Source organism: Lagopus muta, chromosome 5, assembly GCF_023343835.1.
Source record: "Lagopus muta isolate bLagMut1 chromosome 5, bLagMut1 primary, whole genome shotgun sequence".
Lineage (NCBI taxonomy): Eukaryota > Metazoa > Chordata > Aves > Galliformes > Phasianidae > Lagopus > Lagopus muta.
The window spans coordinates 27,931,702-27,955,554 of record NC_064437.1 but is presented as its reverse complement, the minus strand read 5'-3'; the positions used below and the strand labels follow the sequence as shown (position 1 = coordinate 27,955,554).

Sequence of the window (23,853 nt, the reverse complement as noted above, 5' to 3'; positions counted from 1 at the left end):
TCGCGGCGCCCGGAGGCCCGCGAGCTCTCCGGGCCGGGCAGCTGGGGCAGACGGACGCCGCGGAGGGACGAGGCCGGGCTCCGGCCGCCCGGCGGCGGCGTCCGTGGGGAGAAGGAGGCGCGGGACGGACGCGGCGAAGTCGCCGCCGGCCGAGCCCGAGCGCCTCCCTCCCCGGCCCGCACCCCGCGGCGGTCCGGCACGCGTGGCGGCCCCGCGTCGGGCCGGCGCTCGTCCTTCTTGTCCCGCTCCTCGCTCATCGTCGCGTCCTCGCGCAGATGCTCGGTCGCAGGCACTCGGGGGAACCTCCTCGCGGAGCCTCTCTCCCGAGAGTGAGCGGCACTCTCTGCGGGGGACTCCGGCCCCTCGAGGCGGCCCCGCGTCACAATGGCCTTCGGGCGCGACGCCGGCCCGCGTCACAAAGCTCCCGCGCCGGGTTCCCGTCTTCCCGCTTCCCTCGGCCATCTCCGCGGCCGCCCCCGGACCTTTGCCGGCGGCGTCGTGGCCGTCGCTGACGGGCTCGCCCTCCAAGCGGCTGGAAGCGGCCGCGTCCGGCGCGGGGCGGCCCCCTCTCTCGTCTCGTCGCCCAGCCCGGCCGAGTGCACCCGGCCCGAGCGGCCCGTCCGCACCTCGGTCTCGTCCTCGTGCTGCGGCTCTCTGGACCCCGCTTAGAGTTCAGATGTGCCGCGCTCTGTGGAGCGGCCCGCGCTGGAGTAGCTGGGCGTAGCCTGAAGGACTGAGGCTGCAGGCCGTGGAGAGCCGCTAGGGAGCGGTACGCGGGACACAGCTGAGCCCCGTCGCAGGGCTTGCGGTAACCGCAGGGCCGTCCGCAGGGGCTGGAGCAATTGCGGGGCCTGTCACGGTTTATTGTCACATCCAGAGATTTTCTCTTGCGCTCCAGGCTGCTGAATCACGTTGTTATCCATGGGCCAGGCCCCTGCATATTGCAGTGAATTGTGTCTCTCTAGGATTGCCAAAGTGATTGCATACCTTTTCCAGATGTTTTGTTCTTTGTGATTCTGCAGTTGTTCAGGGGTAATGTTACAAAACCCTGGAGGCTGTGCATTTTCACCAGTGATGAACAAGAGCCTGCATGCTGCACTTGTAAAAATCTGTGCCAGCGGAGGTGACCACTGTTTCACAGCTGCTGTGATGGTGTCATTGCTGAAACGCACCACCCAGCACCTCACTGTGCTCACATCCGCTGTTTGGTCTCTGTCTACACTCAGCAAATGTTGATGAATTTCAGTGGGTGCCATTTTGTCCTCGTCGAGGATTTCAGTGACACACCTTTGCTTCATTTGCGGTGTCACGCCAGTTGCCATTTTGTCAGACTGCTCCTCTGCAGCCATCTGTTGTGTGACAAATACAGCAGAATAGTGGTGAGAAGGTTCAACCTCTGTGTCCACATCACCAGCATCTGCCTCTGATGTTCTAGGACAACATAATAAAAATGGAAACTTTACTTTTGTAGCAGACCTCATTCTTTTGCAGATTTAGATCTGCTAATAATCCACAAAGAGAATCAAACGTTCACAAACATTTTGCCAGGAAAGTTCAGCTCCAGAGGTCAGTTTCCCATTTCATATTAGCAGACATAGCATTGGAAAGAAAGGGTACTCACAAGTGCTGGTTGACATTAAAGCATCGTTTCGTCCAAGCTCGGGGTTTGTGAATTCCTAAGAGTTAGAAGTCAGGCAAAAATAGCAGGAAACCTGCCTCCTCTATCGTCTTTGAAAGGTCTTGGAGAATGGCAGAGGAGTCTGAAGACCTGAGGATAGGCAGTGTTACTCTGGTCTTCAAAAAGGGCAAGAAGGTGGATCCAAAGACAGGGATCTTTAAGAGAGAGTCCAGCAGCAGAGGGTCACAAAGATGAGTAGGGGCCTCGAGCATCGCCCTTATCACCCTTAGGCTGGGAGACTCTGGACTTTTCAGCCTGGAGAAGACTCAGAGGTGATCTCATTCCTGTTTATAAATACCTGCAGTGGGGGAGACAAGTGGATGGGGCCAGGTTCTTTTTGGTGGTGTGCAGAGATAGAACAAGAGGCAGTGGGCACAAACTGGAATGCAGAAAGTTCCATACAAACGTGAGGAAGAACTTCTTTACTGTGAGGGTGACAGAGTACTACTGGAACAGGCTGCCCAGAGAATATCTCCTTCTCTGGAGATATTCAGGACCTGTCTGGATGCTTTCCTGTGCAACCTACTGTTTCTGTAGCAGCTGAGCAGGCTGCGAGAGGAAGGTGCCAGGAAAATAATCTGCTGTACTCAGCAGTCAGAGGGAGAGACTGATGCCTGGTATCATGCAATGATACGGAAAGACAGGCAGCCCTGTCTTTGGGCGATTTAAGAAATGGATAAGATCTCCTGAAAAACTGACCTTAGGCACACAGCAATGGAAAGAGTTGGAAGCACTTTTAATAACATGTTTCTGAGAGCACGAGAGCTCTCCAACCCCCAGAATAAGAAATCAGGCAGGGCTGGCAGGAAACCAGTATGGCTGAGCAAAGACCTGATGGGGTGGCTGAGAGAAAAGCAGGAAAAACAGAAGTCCAGGAGGAGGGAATGGGTAACCTGGTAGGAATATAGGGATGCCGTCAGGATGTGCCTGGATGGCATCAGGAAAGCCAAAGTACAGATGAATTAATCTTGGGAAGGGCTGTTGGAGCAGGTCCAGAGGAGGACCAAAAAGATTATCAGAGGGCTGAGGGCTGGAACCCCTCTCCTATTAAGCAAGGTTGAGGGAGTTGGGATTGTTTAGCTTGGAGATGAGAAGGCTCCAGGGAGACCTCACTGCCATCTCCAGTACTTGAAAGGAACTTACAAGCTGGAGGAGGAGGAACAACTTCTTATGCAGGAAGTGATAGGACAATCCAAGTCATTCTATGATTCTACGACACTGTAGAGAATGTCCTTTACTGGGGGAGTTGGACTAGATGATGAGATCCTTTAACCTGTACAATTCTGTGATTCTGTGATAATGTGCTGTGTGAGGATTTCTTCCAAGTGCTGGTTCGGCAAATGCACAGTTGAATAGAATGACCTTGTTTGACTTTCCTAAGAAAACTGGGATCGCTTTCTGTCTGCACAGACCACTGCTGCTACCGAGAAAACAAATTAAACACATACAAAAGATAACTCGCAAAACACTACAACATTACTACTGAATTCTGAGACATCTCCACTTCCCTCTGACCGTGGTTTTGGTGGTATTCTGATTTTAATCCCTCTCAACAACCAGTAGAGTTTCCCTGCTCTCTAATAATTGTATTTTCCCAAATGTGCCAAATTTCTTTACCAAGAAACAAAAAGGTGTTGTCACACTCAGGGTGGCACCATACAGAACCACTCACCCCGTAACCGCAAGTGAGAATCGCTTCATACAAGCACCCGAGTGCCAGGAAGAACGGTCCCCTCATCAATCTCCCCAGTTGCTAACCATGGACGCAGGAATCTTCAAGGCCACAGCCCACCTCCAGTTGCTGGTTCACTCACCCCTTTCTTCACAGGGGATCCCACACACACACCAGGCTTAGCTGGCTTCCCCTTCGCTAGCCTTGCACACCCACATTCTTTGCCCTTGATGGTTCCACTGACACAGGCATCCTCCACCCTGTGCTCTGACACCAGTAGCTGCACTCAGAGACCAAACATCACTTCACTGGCCACCTTTGGAGAGCGTGCTGCTGTGCAACAGCCTGAGTTTTCTGCATCTTGAGGAACCGATGCAGGCAATGGCTCAAGCTGTCCTGCAGGCCCAGGACCTGTGCCCAGAAGAGAAGCTAAATGAACTGTTTCTGTCTCATCAGACTGGGTAAGACATGCACTCTGCAGGTCACCAGATGACTGTCCTGCAGTTCCTGTCTCACCAATCTCTTCCAAACCATGCTGTTCATGTGTGTTTGGCATGCATGAGATGTTCCAGCTGGACATCTGCTCCTTCCTTGCTTCATCCCGAATCTTATGAATTGCTGGGAAAATTGGAGAATATCCATAGGTCTCCCCATAGATCTCTCTGGCATCTTGCAGTTTTGGTGTTTCTCCCAGAGCTTGTTTGGACAATTCCAGCATGGCCATAGCTGTTTCTTCTTCTCCTCCCTCACATGCTGACAGGAGGAGTGGTGCTGCATTGGCCTCCTCTGGACAGTGGGCAGTCTCAAAAGCATCTGAGTTTTCTGCATCTTCAGGAACTGATGCAGGCAATGGCTCAAACTGTCCTGCAGGCCCAGGACCTGGGCCCAGAAGAGAAGCTGAACACACTGCTTCTGTCTCACCAGATGGGGCAAGACATGCACTCTGCAGGTCACCAGATGACTGTCCTGCAGTCTCTGTCTCAGCAAACTCTTCTAAATCACGCTGTTCATCCTGCACTCCAGCATCCCAAGATAAGAACTCTCCTGGTGCAGGAAAGGGGCCCTCCACCCTCGATGTTGTGGTGCAGGTATCCAGCACACCCTGAGCAGTGTCAGTAGCAATGGCACTGTTACGTGCTGCTTGGGGTCTTAGCAGCCTGAGCATTCTCACGTCTGGCCAGGAGATGTTCCAGCTGGACAACATCTGCTCCCTCCTCACCTCATCCCAAATTCTATGAATTGCTGGAAAAATTGGAGAACATTCATAGGCCTCCCAGTTTATCCCTCTGGGATATTGCAGTCTCAGTGCTGCTCCCAGAGGTTTTCTGGAGATCTCAGGCATAGCGATAGCAGTCATTTCTCTTTCTTCCCCCTTGCACACTCTTGGGAAGAATGGTGCATCATCAGACTTCTCTAGAAAGTGTGCAGCCTTGGGAGAATCTAAGTTGCCTGCATCTTCAAGCAGAGTCTCCTTGTCTCGCTCTTTGCCGCCTGCCTGCCCTCCTGGGCCCTTCTGAGCTGCTCTGGACAGTGGTGTAGTGGCAGAACGAGTGTCTCTGGTGCCCTCCTGAGCATCTCTCCTGAGCAGCTTTTCTGAGCATCTCTCCAAGCGGATTTTCCCAGCCTTGGTGGAGAGCACCTGGGCCGTTCTTGCTGGTGTTCTCAGGCTGCTGGTGGGTGCATGGCGCCCTGGTGCTGCCAGCTGCACTCCGACTCTTGGGCTTGCAGCGGCAGCAGCACAGCTCAGGGACACCATGTAGTTTTGACTGGGTCTGTCGTGCCGAGGCACAAGAATGGTTGAGCAGACTTCCCGAGCTGGACCCTGGCTCTCAGCCCTTGCTGTCCTGTCCTGGACATGCAAGGTTCCCGGAGGTCTCGGGGCAAGAACTGGGAGTCTGCAGCCTGTAGTGCCCATGGCACGTGCTCTGCCTCCTGCAGAAGGTGTGGAAGAGGCTGCTGCTGGCAGAGCAGGTAGCTTACAGGCCCTAGAAGCTACTGTTGAACGCCAGGGTGCAGGTGCCGGCCGCCCTGCCTGCCTTAAGCAAGGCAGCAAGGGTGGATGAGGCTGCCTCCCGCCCGCCTGCAAGAGAAGCCGAGGAGAATGGCCGGGTGAGGGACAAAGCCCCGTCGCCGGGCTCCCCTCAGCTCCCTCAGCCTGTCTTTGTAGGGAGGTGCAGCCCCCTGATCAAATTTGTGGTTCTCCTCTGAACCCTCTCCAACAGCTCCCTGTCTTTCTTGTACCAGGGGCTCCAGTCCTGGACACAGTACTCCAGATGGGCCTCACAGGTGCAGAGTAGAGAAGGAAAATCACCTCCCTGTCCCTGCTGGCCACCCGTCTTCTGATGGAGCCCAGGATATCATTTGCTTTCCGAGCTGCAAGAGCACACTGCCGGCTCATATTAAGCTTTTCATCCATCAGGCCGCCAAGGTGCTTCTCTGCAGGGCTGCTCTCAAGGACTGCTCCTTCCAGTCTCTATAAATGCCTGGGATTCCTCTGGCCTAAGTGCAAAAATTTCACTTTGCCATGTTGAACCTCATCAGGTTCACCTGGGCCCACCTTTCAAGTCTGGGCGACATCACTTGTTACCCGCCTCCACCTGGACATTAATCCATTAATCACCACCCTCTGTCTGCGGCCATTCAACCAATTTCTTATCCATCGGGTGGTCCACCCATCAAATCCACATCCCTCCAATTCTGAGATAAGGATGGAGATAAGCCTTCCTCTCCTTCTTAAAAATGGGAGCAATGTTTCCCTTTTTCCAGTCACCGGAGCAGTTTACCGGACTTGTATGCATTCAGCTGCATCAGGAAGTCTCAGACATGTTCCACTGTTACAGTGGGATGGAACCTGCTCCCCACACCCTCACTTAGAGATTGCAGGGCCTGTCACATTATTGTCAGATCCAGAAACTTTCTCTTGCACTTGCATTGTTATCCATGGGCCAGACCCCTGCACATTGCAGTGATTTGTGTCTCTCAAGAAGTTCCAAAGTTGCGTGAGCACACAGATCAGACAGCACTCAGCCAGGATGGTATAATGATAATATTTAATCAGAATTCTGTGTTGACAGGATGGAATCAGAATTCTGCACTGACAAGATGGAACCAGAATCCTATGTTGACAGGATGGAACCAGAATTCTACATTGACAGGTTGAAATCAGATGTCTCCGGGGAGCTGCGTGGTGTTTGCAGCCTCGTGCCTCTCCTCTCGTTGTCCCCTGACGCAGCTGCAGGTGCAAATCCTGCGCAGAGCCCGGAGCACAGTCCTGATGACAGCTGGCATCCGGTGGCGAGCTGCTGTTGTCTTCATCTCAACAGATGAGGCACCAGAAATGCTTGGTGGCACACCAGCTGCCTCAGCAGCTGCTTCCTCACTGTTGTCCTCCCATTCTTCCACACCCTCCATGGTATCAGGGCAAAAACAGGAGGGTGTGGGCATGCTCTCAGCTGTCACTGCATTGTCCCTGGCATCCAGCATGCTGTGATCCGTGCTGGCATCACTGGCAGCATCATCAGTGGTCTCTTCCTGTGCATGCTGAATTCTAATGTCCTGGCTTTGAGAATCACAAGAGGCAGGAAAGAAGCCTTCCACCCTCGATGTCGTGGTGCAGGTGTCTAGCATTCCCTGAGCAGTGTCAGTAGCACTGGCACTGGCATGTGCTGCTTGGGCTCTTAGCAGCCTGAGCATGCTCGTGTCTGGCCAAGAGACTTTCCAGCTTAACATCTGCTCCTTCCTCGCCTGATCCCGAATTCTCCAGATTGCTGGGTGTACTGGAGAGCATCCATAAGCCTCCCAGTTGACCTCTCTGGGATCTTGCGGTCTCAGTGCTGCTCCCAGAGCTTGTCTGGAGACTTCAGGCATGGCGGTACCATTTACGTCTCTTTTTCCCTGTTTGCACACTCTTGGGAAGAGCACCGCGTCATTGGCCTCCTCTGCAGAGTGTGCAGCCTTGGGAGAAACTAAGTTGCCTGCATCTTCAGGCACTAATGCAGACAGAGGCTCCTTGTCTCGCTCTTTGCCGCCTGCCTGCCCTTCTGGGCCCTTCTGAGCTGCTCTAAAAGATGGTGTAGCTGCAGCACGAGTGTCTCTGGTGCCCTCCTGAGCAACTCTCCAAGCTGCGTGGATCTTCCCAGCCTTGGTGGAGAGCACCTGGGCCGTTTTTCCTGGTGTTCTCAGGTTGCTGGTCGGTGCATGGCGCCCTGGTACTGCCAGCTGCCCTTCAACTCTTGGGCTTGCAGCGGCAGCACAGCTCAGGGACACCACGTAGTTTTGTCTGGGTCTGTCGTGCTGAGGCGTTAGAATGGTTGAGCAGACTTCCCGAGCTGGACCCCGGCTCTCCGCCCTTGCTGTCCCGTCCTGGACGTGAGGTCTCGGGGCAAGTACTGGGATTCTGCTGCCTCTAATGCCCACAGCATGCGCTCTGCCTCTTGAAGGTGTGGAAGAGGCTGCTGCTTGCAGAACAGGCAGCTTAGAGACTCTAGAAGATGCTGCTGCATGCCGGGGTGCAGCTGCCGGCAGCCCTGCCCGCCTTAAGCGAGGCAGCAAGGATGATTGAGGCTGCCCGCTTCGCCCGCTGGCACCGCCGCAGGTCACCGACGGGGAAAACTCCCGCCCGCCCGCCTGCAAGAGAAGCCGAGGAGAAAGGCCGAGTGAGCGCGGTCCTTCCCGCTCACGCCGCACTCGGCACCGAGGACAGCGCTCAGCCCGCGGGCGGCCGCCGCCCCGCTCCCCGCAGCCGCGCCGGCACAGGGCGGTCCCCACGCGGCGCGGGAAGACGTCCGGCCCCGCCTCCCTCGGGCTACCTACCTGTGCGTCGCGGCGCCCGGAGGCCCGCGAGCTCTCCGGGCCGGGCAGCTGGGGCAGACGGACGCCGCGGAGGGACGAGGCCGGGCTCCGGCCGCCCGGCGGCGGCGTCCGTGGGGAGAAGGAGGCGCGGGACGGACGCGGCGAAGTCGCCGCCGGCCGAGCCCGAGCGCCTCCCTCCCCGGCCCGCACCCCGCGGCGGTCCGGCACGCGTGGCGGCCCCGCGTCGGGCCGGCGCTCGTCCTTCTTGTCCCGCTCCTCGCTCATCGTCGCGTCCTCGCGCAGATGCTCGGTCGCAGGCACTCGGGGGAACCTCCTCGCGGAGCCTCTCTCCCGAGAGTGAGCGGCACTCTCTGCGGGGGACTCCGGCCCCTCGAGGCGGCCCCGCGTCACAATGGCCTTCGGGCGCGACGCCGGCCCGCGTCACAAAGCTCCCGCGCCGGGTTCCCGTCTTCCCGCTTCCCTCGGCCATCTCCGCGGCCGCCCCCGGACCTTTGCCGGCGGCGTCGTGGCCGTCGCTGACGGGCTCGCCCTCCAAGCGGCTGGAAGCGGCCGCGTCCGGCGCGGGGCGGCCCCCTCTCTCGTCTCGTCGCCCAGCCCGGCCGAGTGCACCCGGCCCGAGCGGCCCGTCCGCACCTCGGTCTCGTCCTCGTGCTGCGGCTCTCTGGACCCCGCTTAGAGTTCAGATGTGCCGCGCTCTGTGGAGCGGCCCGCGCTGGAGTAGCTGGGCGTAGCCTGAAGGACTGAGGCTGCAGGCCGTGGAGAGCCGCTAGGGAGCGGTACGCGGGACACAGCTGAGCCCCGTCGCAGGGCTTGCGGTAACCGCAGGGCCGTCCGCAGGGGCTGGAGCAATTGCGGGGCCTGTCACGGTTTATTGTCACATCCAGAGATTTTCTCTTGCGCTCCAGGCTGCTGAATCACGTTGTTATCCATGGGCCAGGCCCCTGCATATTGCAGTGAATTGTGTCTCTCTAGGATTGCCAAAGTGATTGCATACCTTTTCCAGATGTTTTGTTCTTTGTGATTCTGCAGTTGTTCAGGGGTAATGTTACAAAACCCTGGAGGCTGTGCATTTTCACCAGTGATGAACAAGAGCCTGCATGCTGCACTTGTAAAAATCTGTGCCAGCGGAGGTGACCACTGTTTCACAGCTGCTGTGATGGTGTCATTGCTGAAACGCACCACCCAGCACCTCACTGTGCTCACATCCGCTGTTTGGTCTCTGTCTACACTCAGCAAATGTTGATGAATTTCAGTGGGTGCCATTTTGTCCTCGTCGAGGATTTCAGTGACACACCTTTGCTTCATTTGCGGTGTCACGCCAGTTGCCATTTTGTCAGACTGCTCCTCTGCAGCCATCTGTTGTGTGACAAATACAGCAGAATAGTGGTGAGAAGGTTCAACCTCTGTGTCCACATCACCAGCATCTGCCTCTGATGTTCTAGGACAACATAATAAAAATGGAAACTTTACTTTTGTAGCAGACCTCATTCTTTTGCAGATTTAGATCTGCTAATAATCCACAAAGAGAATCAAACGTTCACAAACATTTTGCCAGGAAAGTTCAGCTCCAGAGGTCAGTTTCCCATTTCATATTAGCAGACATAGCATTGGAAAGAAAGGGTACTCACAAGTGCTGGTTGACATTAAAGCATCGTTTCGTCCAAGCTCGGGGTTTGTGAATTCCTAAGAGTTAGAAGTCAGGCAAAAATAGCAGGAAACCTGCCTCCTCTATTGTCTTTGAAAGGTCTTGGAGAATGGCAGAGGAGTCTGAAGACCTGAGGATAGGCAGTGTTACTCTGGTCTTCAAAAAGGGCAAGAAGGTGGATCCAAAGACAGGGATCTTTAAGAGAGAGTCCAGCAGCAGAGGGTCACAAAGATGAGTAGGGGCCTCGAGCATCGCCCTTATCACCCTTAGGCTGGGAGACTCTGGACTTTTCAGCCTGGAGAAGACTCAGAGGTGATCTCATTCCTGTTTATAAATACCTGCAGTGGGGGAGACAAGTGGATGGGGCCAGGTTCTTTTTGGTGGTGTGCAGAGATAGAACAAGAGGCAGTGGGCACAAACTGGAATGCAGAAAGTTCCATACAAACGTGAGGAAGAACTTCTTTACTGTGAGGGTGACAGAGTACTACTGGAACAGGCTGCCCAGAGAATATCTCCTTCTCTGGAGATATTCAGGACCTGTCTGGATGCTTTCCTGTGCAACCTACTGTTTCTGTAGCAGCTGAGCAGGCTGCGAGAGGAAGGTGCCAGGAAAATAATCTGCTGTACTCAGCAGTCAGAGGGAGAGACTGATGCCTGGTATCATGCAATGATACGGAAAGACAGGCAGCCCTGTCTTTGGGCGATTTAAGAAATGGATAAGATCTCCTGAAAAACTGACCTTAGGCACACAGCAATGGAAAGAGTTGGAAGCACTTTTAATAACATGTTTCTGAGAGCACGAGAGCTCTCCAACCCCCAGAATAAGAAATCAGGCAGGGCTGGCAGGAAACCAGTATGGCTGAGCAAAGACCTGATGGGGTGGCTGAGAGAAAAGCAGGAAAAACAGAAGTCCAGGAGGAGGGAATGGGTAACCTGGTAGGAATATAGGGATGCTGTCAGGATGTGCCTGGATGGCATCAGGAAAGCCAAAGTACAGATGAATTAATCTTGGGAAGGGCTGTTGGAGCAGGTCCAGAGGAGGACCAAAAAGATTATCAGAGGGCTGAGGGCTGGAACCCCTCTCCTATTAAGCAAGGTTGAGGGAGTTGGGATTGTTTAGCTTGGAGATGAGAAGGCTCCAGGGAGACCTCACTGCCATCTCCAATACTTGAAAGGAACTTACAAGCTGGAGGAGGAGGAACAACTTCTTATGCAGGAAGTGATAGGACAATCCAAGTCATTCTATGATTCTACGACACTGTAGAGAATGTCCTTTACTGGGGGAGTTGGACTAGATGATGAGATCCTTTAACCTGTACAATTCTGTGATTCTGTGATAATGTGCTGTGTGAGGATTTCTTCCAAGTGCTGGTTCAGCAAATGCACAGTTGAATAGAATGACCTTGTTTGACTTTCCTAAGAAAACTGGGATCGCTTTCTGTCTGCACAGACCACTGCTGCTACCGAGAAAACAAATTAAACACATACAAAAGATAACTCGCAAAACACTACAACATTACTACTGAATTCTGAGACATCTCCACTTCCCTCTGACCGTGGTTTTGGTGGTATTCTGATTTGAATCCCTCTCAACAACCAGTAGAGTTTCCCTGCTCTCTAATAATTGTATTTTCCCAAATGTGCCAAATTTCTTTACCAAGAAACAAAAAGGTGTTGTCACACTCAGGGTGGCACCATACAGAACCACTCACCCCGTAACCGCAAGTGAGAATCGCTTCATACAAGCACCCGAGTGCCAGGAAGAACGGTCCCCTCATCAATCTCCCCAGTTGCTAACCATGGACGCAGGAATCTTCAAGGCCACAGCCCACCTCCAGTTGCTGGTTCACTCACCCCTTTCTTCACAGGGGATCTCACACACACACCAGGCTTAGCTGGCTTCCCCTTCGCTAGCCTTGCACACCCACATTCTTTGCCCTTGATGGTTCCACTGACACAGGCATCCTCCACCCTGTGCTCTGACACCAGTAGCTGCACTCAGAGACCAAACATGCGTGAGCACACAGATCAGACAGCACTCAGCCAGGATGGTATAATGATAATATTTAATCAGAATTCTGTGTTGACAGGATGGAATCAGAATTCTGCACTGACAAGATGGAACCAGAATCCTATGTTGACAGGATGGAACCAGAATTCTACATTGACAGGTTGAAATCAGATGTCTCCGGGGAGCTGCGTGGTGTTTGCAGCCTCGTGCCTCTCCTCTCGTTGTCCCCTGACGCAGCTGCAGGTGCAAATCCTGCGCAGAGCCCGGAGCACAGTCCTGATGACAGCTGGCATCCGGTGGCGAGCTGCTGTTGTCTTCATCTCAACAGATGAGGCACCAGAAATGCTTGGTGGCACACCAGCTGCCTCAGCAGCTGCTTCCTCACTGTTGTCCTCCCATTCTTCCACACCCTCCATGGTATCAGGGCAAAAACAGGAGGGTGTGGGCATGCTCTCAGCTGTCACTGCATTGTCCCTGGCATCCAGCATGCTGTGATCCGTGCTGGCATCACTGGCAGCATCATCAGTGGTCTCTTCCTGTGCATGCTGAATTCTAATGTCCTGGCTTTGAGAATCACAAGAGGCAGGAAAGAAGCCTTCCACCCTCGATGTCGTGGTGCAGGTGTCTAGCATTCCCTGAGCAGTGTCAGTAGCACTGGCACTGGCATGTGCTGCTTGGGCTCTTAGCAGCCTGAGCATGCTCGTGTCTGGCCAAGAGACTTTCCAGCTTAACATCTGCTCCTTCCTCGCCTGATCCCGAATTCTCCAGATTGCTGGGTGTACTGGAGAGCATCCATAAGCCTCCCAGTTGACCTCTCTGGGATCTTGCGGTCTCAGTGCTGCTCCCAGAGCTTGTCTGGAGACTTCAGGCATGGCGGTACCATTTACGTCTCTTTTTCCCTGTTTGCACACTCTTGGGAAGAGCACCGCGTCATTGGCCTCCTCTGCAGAGTGTGCAGCCTTGGGAGAAACTAAGTTGCCTGCATCTTCAGGCACTAATGCAGACAGAGGCTCCTTGTCTCGCTCTTTGCCGCCTGCCTGCCCTTCTGGGCCCTTCTGAGCTGCTCTAAAAGATGGTGTAGCTGCAGCACGAGTGTCTCTGGTGCCCTCCTGAGCAACTCTCCAAGCTGCGTGGATCTTCCCAGCCTTGGTGGAGAGCACCTGGGCCGTTTTTCCTGGTGTTCTCAGGTTGCTGGTCGGTGCATGGCGCCCTGGTACTGCCAGCTGCCCTTCAACTCTTGGGCTTGCAGCGGCAGCACAGCTCAGGGACACCACGTAGTTTTGTCTGGGTCTGTCGTGCTGAGGCGTTAGAATGGTTGAGCAGACTTCCCGAGCTGGACCCCGGCTCTCCGCCCTTGCTGTCCCGTCCTGGACGTGAGGTCTCGGGGCAAGTACTGGGATTCTGCTGCCTCTAATGCCCACAGCATGCGCTCTGCCTCTTGAAGGTGTGGAAGAGGCTGCTGCTTGCAGAACAGGCAGCTTAGAGACTCTAGAAGATGCTGCTGCACGCCGGGGTGCAGCTGCCGGCAGCCCTGCCCGCCTTAAGCGAGGCAGCAAGGATGATTGAGGCTGCCCGCTTCGCCCGCTGGCACCGCCGCAGGTCACCGACGGGGAAAACTCCCGCCCGCCCGCCTGCAAGAGAAGCCGAGGAGAAAGGCCGAGTGAGCGCGGTCCTTCCCGCTCACGCCGCACTCGGCACCGAGGACAGCGCTCAGCCCGCGGGCGGCCGCCGCCCCGCTCCCCGCAGCCGCGCCGGCACAGGGCGGTCCCCACGCGGCGCGGGAAGACGTCCGGCCCCGCCTCCCTCGGGCTACCTACCTGTGCGTCGCGGCGCCCGGAGGCCCGCGAGCTCTCCGGGCCGGGCAGCTGGGGCAGACGGACGCCGCGGAGGGACGAGGCCGGGCTCCGGCCGCCCGGCGGCGGCGTCCGTGGGGAGAAGGAGGCGCGGGACGGACGCGGCGAAGTCGCCGCCGGCCGAGCCCGAGCGCCTCCCTCCCCGGCCCGCACCCCGCGGCGGTCCGGCACGCGTGGCGGCCCCGCGTCGGGCCGGCGCTCGTCCTTCTTGTCCCGCTCCTCGCTCATCGTCGCGTCCTCGCGCAGATGCTCGGTCGCAGGCACTCGGGGGAACCTCCTCGCGGAGCCTCTCTCCCGAGAGTGAGCGGCACTCTCTGCGGGGGACTCCGGCCCCTCGAGGCGGCCCCGCGTCACAATGGCCTTCGGGCGCGACGCCGGCCCGCGTCACAAAGCTCCCGCGCCGGGTTCCCGTCTTCCCGCTTCCCTCGGCCATCTCCGCGGCCGCCCCCGGACCTTTGCCGGCGGCGTCGTGGCCGTCGCTGACGGGCTCGCCCTCCAAGCGGCTGGAAGCGGCCGCGTCCGGCGCGGGGCGGCCCCCTCTCTCGTCTCGTCGCCCAGCCCGGCCGAGTGCACCCGGCCCGAGCGGCCCGTCCGCACCTCGGTCTCGTCCTCGTGCTGCGGCTCTCTGGACCCCGCTTAGAGTTCAGATGTGCCGCGCTCTGTGGAGCGGCCCGCGCTGGAGTAGCTGGGCGTAGCCTGAAGGACTGAGGCTGCAGGCCGTGGAGAGCCGCTAGGGAGCGGTACGCGGGACACAGCTGAGCCCCGTCGCAGGGCTTGCGGTAACCGCAGGGCCGTCCGCAGGGGCTGGAGCAATTGCGGGGCCTGTCACGGTTTATTGTCACATCCAGAGATTTTCTCTTGCGCTCCAGGCTGCTGAATCACGTTGTTATCCATGGGCCAGGCCCCTGCATATTGCAGTGAATTGTGTCTCTCTAGGATTGCCAAAGTGATTGCATACCTTTTCCAGATGTTTTGTTCTTTGTGATTCTGCAGTTGTTCAGGGGTAATGTTACAAAACCCTGGAGGCTGTGCATTTTCACCAGTGATGAACAAGAGCCTGCATGCTGCACTTGTAAAAATCTGTGCCAGCGGAGGTGACCACTGTTTCACAGCTGCTGTGATGGTGTCATTGCTGAAACGCACCACCCAGCACCTCACTGTGCTCACATCCGCTGTTTGGTCTCTGTCTACACTCAGCAAATGTTGATGAATTTCAGTGGGTGCCATTTTGTCCTCGTCGAGGATTTCAGTGACACACCTTTGCTTCATTTGCGGTGTCACGCCAGTTGCCATTTTGTCAGACTGCTCCTCTGCAGCCATCTGTTGTGTGACAAATACAGCAGAATAGTGGTGAGAAGGTTCAACCTCTGTGTCCACATCACCAGCATCTGCCTCTGATGTTCTAGGACAACATAATAAAAATGGAAACTTTACTTTTGTAGCAGACCTCATTCTTTTGCAGATTTAGATCTGCTAATAATCCACAAAGAGAATCAAACGTTCACAAACATTTTGCCAGGAAAGTTCAGCTCCAGAGGTCAGTTTCCCATTTCATATTAGCAGACATAGCATTGGAAAGAAAGGGTACTCACAAGTGCTGGTTGACATTAAAGCATCGTTTCGTCCAAGCTCGGGGTTTGTGAATTCCTAAGAGTTAGAAGTCAGGCAAAAATAGCAGGAAACCTGCCTCCTCTATTGTCTTTGAAAGGTCTTGGAGAATGGCAGAGGAGTCTGAAGACCTGAGGATAGGCAGTGTTACTCTGGTCTTCAAAAAGGGCAAGAAGGTGGATCCAAAGACAGGGATCTTTAAGAGAGAGTCCAGCAGCAGAGGGTCACAAAGATGAGTAGGGGCCTCGAGCATCGCCCTTATCACCCTTAGGCTGGGAGACTCTGGACTTTTCAGCCTGGAGAAGACTCAGAGGTGATCTCATTCCTGTTTATAAATACCTGCAGTGGGGGAGACAAGTGGATGGGGCCAGGTTCTTTTTGGTGGTGTGCAGAGATAGAACAAGAGGCAGTGGGCACAAACTGGAATGCAGAAAGTTCCATACAAACGTGAGGAAGAACTTCTTTACTGTGAGGGTGACAGAGTACTACTGGAACAGGCTGCCCAGAGAATATCTCCTTCTCTGGAGATATTCAGGACCTGTCTGGATGCTTTCCTGTGCAACCTACTGTTTCTGTAGCAGCTGAGCAGGCTGCGAGAGGAAGGTGCCAGGAAAATAATCTGCTGTACTCAGCAGTCAGAGGGAGAGACTGATGCCTGGTATCATGCAATGATACGGAAAGACAGGCAGCCCTGTCTTTGGGCGATTTAAGAAATGGATAAGATCTCCTGAAAAACTGACCTTAGGCACACAGCAATGGAAAGAGTTGGAAGCACTTTTAATAACATGTTTCTGAGAGCACGAGAGCTCTCCAACCCCCAGAATAAGAAATCAGGCAGGGCTGGCAGGAAACCAGTATGGCTGAGCAAAGACCTGATGGGGTGGCTGAGAGAAAAGCAGGAAAAACAGAAGTCCAGGAGGAGGGAATGGGTAACCTGGTAGGAATATAGGGATGCTGTCAGGATGTGCCTGGATGGCATCAGGAAAGCCAAAGTACAGATGAATTAATCTTGGGAAGGGCTGTTGGAGCAGGTCCAGAGGAGGACCAAAAAGATTATCAGAGGGCTGAGGGCTGGAACCCCTCTCCTATTAAGCAAGGTTGAGGGAGTTGGGATTGTTTAGCTTGGAGATGAGAAGGCTCCAGGGAGACCTCACTGCCATCTCCAATACTTGAAAGGAACTTACAAGCTGGAGGAGGAGGAACAACTTCTTATGCAGGAAGTGATAGGACAATCCAAGTCATTCTATGATTCTACGACACTGTAGAGAATGTCCTTTACTGGGGGAGTTGGACTAGATGATGAGATCCTTTAACCTGTACAATTCTGTGATTCTGTGATAATGTGCTGTGTGAGGATTTCTTCCAAGTGCTGGTTCAGCAAATGCACAGTTGAATAGAATGACCTTGTTTGACTTTCCTAAGAAAACTGGGATCGCTTTCTGTCTGCACAGACCACTGCTGCTACCGAGAAAACAAATTAAACACATACAAAAGATAACTCGCAAAACACTACAACATTACTACTGAATTCTGAGACATCTCCACTTCCCTCTGACCATGGTTTTGGTGGTATTCTGATTTTAATCCCTCTCAACAACCAGTAGAGTTTCCCTGCTCTCTAATAATTGTATTTTCCCAAATGTGCCAAATTTCTTTACCAAGAAACAAAAAGGTGTTGTCACACTCAGGGTGGCACCATACAGAACCACTCACCCCGTAACCGCAAGTGAGAATCGCTTCATACAAGCACCCGAGTGCCAGGAAGAACGGTCCCCTCATCAATCTCCCCAGTTGCTAACCATGGACGCAGGAATCTTCAAGGCCACAGCCCACCTCCAGTTGCTGGTTCACTCACCCCTTTCTTCACAGGGGATCTCACACACACACCAGGCTTAGCTGGCTTCCCCTTCGCTAGCCTTGCACACCCACATTCTTTGCCCTTGATGGTTCCACTGACACAGGCATCCTCCACCCTGTGCTCTGACACCAGTAGCTGCACTCAGAGACCAAACATGCGTGAGCACACAGATCAGACAGCACTCAGCCAGGATGGTATAATGATAATATTTAATCAGAATTCTGTGTTGACAGGATGGAATCAGAATTCTGCACTGACAAGATGGAACCAGAATCCTATGTTGACAGGATGGAACCAGAATTCTACATTGACAGGTTGAAATCAGATGTCTCCGGGGAGCTGCGTGGTGTTTGCAGCCTCGTGCCTCTCCTCTCGTTGTCCCCTGACGCAGCTGCAGGTGCAAATCCTGCGCAGAGCCCGGAGCACAGTCCTGATGACAGCTGGCATCCGGTGGCGAGCTGCTGTTGTCTTCATCTCAACAGATGAGGCACCAGAAATGCTTGGTGGCACACCAGCTGCCTCAGCAGCTGCTTCCTCACTGTTGTCCTCCCATTCTTCCACACCCTCCATGGTATCAGGGCAAAAACAGGAGGGTGTGGGCATGCTCTCAGCTGTCACTGCATTGTCCCTGGCATCCAGCATGCTGTGATCCGTGCTGGCATCACTGGCAGCATCATCAGTGGTCTCTTCCTGTGCATGCTGAATTCTAATGTCCTGGCTTTGAGAATCACAAGAGGCAGGAAAGAAGCCTTCCACCCTCGATGTCGTGGTGCAGGTGTCTAGCATTCCCTGAGCAGTGTCAGTAGCACTGGCACTGGCATGTGCTGCTTGGGCTCTTAGCAGCCTGAGCATGCTCGTGTCTGGCCAAGAGACTTTCCAGCTTAACATCTGCTCCTTCCTCGCCTGATCCCGAATTCTCCAGATTGCTGGGTGTACTGGAGAGCATCCATAAGCCTCCCAGTTGACCTCTCTGGGATCTTGCGGTCTCAGTGCTGCTCCCAGAGCTTGTCTGGAGACTTCAGGCATGGCGGTACCATTTACGTCTCTTTTTCCCTGTTTGCACACTCTTGGGAAGAGCACCGCGTCATTGGCCTCCTCTGCAGAGTGTGCAGCCTTGGGAGAAACTAAGTTGCCTGCATCTTCAGGCACTAATGCAGACAGAGGCTCCTTGTCTCGCTCTTTGCCGCCTGCCTGCCCTTCTGGGCCCTTCTGAGCTGCTCTAAAAGATGGTGTAGCTGCAGCACGAGTGTCTCTGGTGCCCTCCTGAGCAACTCTCCAAGCTGCGTGGATCTTCCCAGCCTTGGTGGAGAGCACCTGGGCCGTTTTTCCTGGTGTTCTCAGGTTGCTGGTCGGTGCATGGCGCCCTGGTACTGCCAGCTGCCCTTCAACTCTTGGGCTTGCAGCGGCAGCACAGCTCAGGGACACCACGTAGTTTTGTCTGGGTCTGTCGTGCTGAGGCGTTAGAATGGTTGAGCAGACTTCCCGAGCTGGACCCCGGCTCTCCGCCCTTGCTGTCCCGTCCTGGACGTGAGGTCTCGGGGCAAGTACTGGGATTCTGCTGCCTCTAATGCCCACAGCATGCGCTCTGCCTCTTGAAGGTGTGGAAGAGGCTGCTGCTTGCAGAACAGGCAGCTTAGAGACTCTAGAAGATGCTGCTGCACGCCGGGGTGCAGCTGCCGGCAGCCCTGCCCGCCTTAAGCGAGGCAGCAAGGATGATTGAGGCTGCCCGCTTCGCCCGCTGGCACCGCCGCAGGTCACCGACGGGGAAAACTCCCGCCCGCCCGCCTGCAAGAGAAGCCGAGGAGAAAGGCCGAGTGAGCGCGGTCCTTCCCGCTCACGCCGCACTCGGCACCGAGGACAGCGCTCAGCCCGCGGGCGGCCGCCGCCCCGCTCCCCGCAGCCGCGCCGGCACAGGGCGGTCCCCACGCGGCGCGGGAAGACGTCCGGCCCCGCCTCCCTCGGGCTACCTACCTGTGCGTCGCGGCGCCCGGAGGCCCGCGAGCTCTCCGGGCCGGGCAGCTGGGGCAGACGGACGCCGCGGAGGGACGAGGCCGGGCTCCGGCCGCCCGGCGGCGGCGTCCGTGGGGAGAAGGAGGCGCGGGACGGACGCGGCGAAGTCGCCGCCGGCCGAGCCCGAGCGCCTCCCTCCCCGGCCCGCACCCCGCGGCGGTCCGGCACGCGTGGCGGCCCCGCGTCGGGCCGGCGCTCGTCCTTCTTGTCCCGCTCCTCGCTCATCGTCGCGTCCTCGCGCAGATGCTCGGTCGCAGGCACTCGGGGGAACCTCCTCGCGGAGCCTCTCTCCCGAGAGTGAGCGGCACTCTCTGCGGGGGACTCCGGCCCCTCGAGGCGGCCCCGCGTCACAATGGCCTTCGGGCGCGACGCCGGCCCGCGTCACAAAGCTCCCGCGCCGGGTTCCCGTCTTCCCGCTTCCCTCGGCCATCTCCGCGGCCGCCCCCGGACCTTTGCCGGCGGCGTCGTGGCCGTCGCTGACGGGCTCGCCCTCCAAGCGGCTGGAAGCGGCCGCGTCCGGCGCGGGGCGGCCCCCTCTCTCGTCTCGTCGCCCAGCCCGGCCGAGTGCACCCGGCCCGAGCGGCCCGTCCGCACCTCGGTCTCGTCCTCGTGCTGCGGCTCTCTGGACCCCGCTTAGAGTTCAGATGTGCCGCGCTCTGTGGAGCGGCCCGCGCTGGAGTAGCTGGGCGTAGCCTGAAGGACTGAGGCTGCAGGCCGTGGAGAGCCGCTAGGGAGCGGTACGCGGGACACAGCTGAGCCCCGTCGCAGGGCTTGCGGTAACCGCAGGGCCGTCCGCAGGGGCTGGAGCAATTGCGGGGCCTGTCACGGTTTATTGTCACATCCAGAGATTTTCTCTTGCGCTCCAGGCTGCTGAATCACGTTGTTATCCATGGGCCAGGCCCCTGCATATTGCAGTGAATTGTGTCTCTCTAGGATTGCCAAAGTGATTGCATACCTTTTCCAGATGTTTTGTTCTTTGTGATTCTGCAGTTGTTCAGGGGTAATGTTACAAAACCCTGGAGGCTGTGCATTTTCACCAGTGATGAACAAGAGCCTGCATGCTGCACTTGTAAAAATCTGTGCCAGCGGAGGTGACCACTGTTTCACAGCTGCTGTGATGGTGTCATTGCTGAAACGCACCACCCAGCACCTCACTGTGCTCACATCCGCTGTTTGGTCTCTGTCTACACTCAGCAAATGTTGATGAATTTCAGTGGGTGCCATTTTGTCCTCGTCGAGGATTTCAGTGACACACCTTTGCTTCATTTGCGGTGTCACGCCAGTTGCCATTTTGTCAGACTGCTCCTCTGCAGCCATCTGTTGTGTGACAAATACAGCAGAATAGTGGTGAGAAGGTTCAACCTCTGTGTCCACATCACCAGCATCTGCCTCTGATGTTCTAGGACAACATAATAAAAATGGAAACTTTACTTTTGTAGCAGACCTCATTCTTTTGCAGATTTAGATCTGCTAATAATCCACAAAGAGAATCAAACGTTCACAAACATTTTGCCAGGAAAGTTCAGCTCCAGAGGTCAGTTTCCCATTTCATATTAGCAGACATAGCATTGGAAAGAAAGGGTACTCACAAGTGCTGGTTGACATTAAAGCATCGTTTCGTCCAAGCTCGGGGTTTGTGAATTCCTAAGAGTTAGAAGTCAGGCAAAAATAGCAGGAAACCTGCCTCCTCTATTGTCTTTGAAAGGTCTTGGAGAATGGCAGAGGAGTCTGAAGACCTGAGGATAGGCAGTGTTACTCTGGTCTTCAAAAAGGGCAAGAAGGTGGATCCAAAGACAGGGATCTTTAAGAGAGAGTCCAGCAGCAGAGGGTCACAAAGATGAGTAGGGGCCTCGAGCATCGCCCTTATCACCCTTAGGCTGGGAGACTCTGGACTTTTCAGCCTGGAGAAGACTCAGAGGTGATCTCATTCCTGTTTATAAATACCTGCAGTGGGGGAGACAAGTGGATGGGGCCAGGTTCTTTTTGGTGGTGTGCAGAGATAGAACAAGAGGCAGTGGGCACAAACTGGAATGCAGAAAGTTCCATACAAACGTGAGGAAGAACTTCTTTACTGTGAGGGTGACAGAGTACTACTGGAACAGGCTGCCCAGAGAATATCTCCTTCTCTGGAGATATTCAGGACCTGTCTGGATGCTTTCCTGTGCAACCTACTGTTTCTGTAGCAGCTGAGCAGGCTGCGAGAGGAAGGTGCCAGGAAAATAATCTGCTGTACTCAGCAGTCAGAGGGAGAGACTGATGCCTGGTATCATGCAATGATACGGAAAGACAGGCAGCCCTGTCTTTGGGCGATTTAAGAAATGGATAAGATCTCCTGAAAAACTGACCTTAGGCACACAGCAATGGAAAGAGTTGGAAGCACTTTTAATAACATGTTTCTGAGAGCACGAGAGCTCTCCAACCCCCAGAATAAGAAATCAGGCAGGGCTGGCAGGAAACCAGTATGGCTGAGCAAAGACCTGATGGGGTGGCTGAGAGAAAAGCAGGAAAAACAGAAGTCCAGGAGGAGGGAATGGGTAACCTGGTAGGAATATAGGGATGCTGTCAGGATGTGCCTGGATGGCATCAGGAAAGCCAAAGTACAGATGAATTAATCTTGGGAAGGGCTGTTGGAGCAGGTCCAGAGGAGGACCAAAAAGATTATCAGAGGGCTGAGGGCTGGAACCCCTCTCCTATTAAGCAAGGTTGAGGGAGTTGGGATTGTTTAGCTTGGAGATGAGAAGGCTCCAGGGAGACCTCACTGCCATCTCCAATACTTGAAAGGAACTTACAAGCTGGAGGAGGAGGAACAACTTCTTATGCAGGAAGTGATAGGACAATCCAAGTCATTCTATGATTCTACGACACTGTAGAGAATGTCCTTTACTGGGGGAGTTGGACTAGATGATGAGATCCTTTAACCTGTACAATTCTGTGATTCTGTGATAATGTGCTGTGTGAGGATTTCTTCCAAGTGCTGGTTCAGCAAATGCACAGTTGAATAGAATGACCTTGTTTGACTTTCCTAAGAAAACTGGGATCGCTTTCTGTCTGCACAGACCACTGCTGCTACCGAGAAAACAAATTAAACACATACAAAAGATAACTCGCAAAACACTACAACATTACTACTGAATTCTGAGACATCTCCACTTCCCTCTGACCATGGTTTTGGTGGTATTCTGATTTTAATCCCTCTCAACAACCAGTAGAGTTTCCCTGCTCTCTAATAATTGTATTTTCCCAAATGTGCCAAATTTCTTTACCAAGAAACAAAAAGGTGTTGTCACACTCAGGGTGGCACCATACAGAACCACTCACCCCGTAACCGCAAGTGAGAATCGCTTCATACAAGCACCCGAGTGCCAGGAAGAACGGTCCCCTCATCAATCTCCCCAGTTGCTAACCATGGACGCAGGAATCTTCAAGGCCACAGCCCACCTCCAGTTGCTGGTTCACTCACCCCTTTCTTCACAGGGGATCTCACACACACACCAGGCTTAGCTGGCTTCCCCTTCGCTAGCCTTGCACACCCACATTCTTTGCCCTTGATGGTTCCACTGACACAGGCATCCTCCACCCTGTGCTCTGACACCAGTAGCTGCACTCAGAGACCAAACATGCGTGAGCACACAGATCAGACAGCACTCAGCCAGGATGGTATAATGATAATATTTAATCAGAATTCTGTGTTGACAGGATGGAATCAGAATTCTGCACTGACAAGATGGAACCAGAATCCTATGTTGACAGGATGGAACCAGAATTCTACATTGACAGGTTGAAATCAGATGTCTCCGGGGAGCTGCGTGGTGTTTGCAGCCTCGTGCCTCTCCTCTCGTTGTCCCCTGACGCAGCTGCAGGTGCAAATCCTGCGCAGAGCCCGGAGCACAGTCCTGATGACAGCTGGCATCCGGTGGCGAGCTGCTGTTGTCTTCATCTCAACAGATGAGGCACCAGAAATGCTTGGTGGCACACCAGCTGCCTCAGCAGCTGCTTCCTCACTGTTGTCCTCCCATTCTTCCACACCCTCCATGGTATCAGGGCAAAAACAGGAGGGTGTGGGCATGCTCTCAGCTGTCACTGCATTGTCCCTGGCATCCAGCATGCTGTGATCCGTGCTGGCATCACTGGCAGCATCATCAGTGGTCTCTTCCTGTGCATGCTGAATTCTAATGTCCTGGCTTTGAGAATCACAAGAGGCAGGAAAGAAGCCTTCCACCCTCGATGTCGTGGTGCAGGTGTCTAGCATTCCCTGAGCAGTGTCAGTAGCACTGGCACTGGCATGTGCTGCTTGGGCTCTTAGCAGCCTGAGCATGCTCGTGTCTGGCCAAGAGACTTTCCAGCTTAACATCTGCTCCTTCCTCGCCTGATCCCGAATTCTCCAGATTGCTGGGTGTACTGGAGAGCATCCATAAGCCTCCCAGTTGACCTCTCTGGGATCTTGCGGTCTCAGTGCTGCTCCCAGAGCTTGTCTGGAGACTTCAGGCATGGCGGTACCATTTACGTCTCTTTTTCCCTGTTTGCACACTCTTGGGAAGAGCACCGCGTCATTGGCCTCCTCTGCAGAGTGTGCAGCCTTGGGAGAAACTAAGTTGCCTGCATCTTCAGGCACTAATGCAGACAGAGGCTCCTTGTCTCGCTCTTTGCCGCCTGCCTGCCCTTCTGGGCCCTTCTGAGCTGCTCTAAAAGATGGTGTAGCTGCAGCA

The 23,853-nt window shown here is 54.9% G+C and overlaps 1 long non-coding RNA gene across 5 annotated transcripts in view; it reads left to right on the top strand.

Annotated features, from left to right (window-relative positions):
* The window catches only part of LOC125694124 (uncharacterized), a 112,747-nt gene that overhangs the window by 84,324 nt on the left and 4,570 nt on the right, over nt 1–23,853 (top strand). Inside the window, exon 3 of one of the 5 annotated variants that reach the window (XR_007377402.1) lies at nt 22,844–22,946. The exons of 1 other annotated variant lie outside the window; for it this stretch is intronic. This is a non-coding gene — a long non-coding RNA (uncharacterized LOC125694124). Of the gene's footprint in view, nt 1–6,424; nt 6,528–11,897; nt 12,001–17,370; nt 17,474–22,843; nt 22,947–23,853 lie in introns of those variants that run through there. 3 more of the 5 variants (XR_007377403.1, XR_007377404.1, XR_007377405.1) reach the window with 3 other exon arrangements.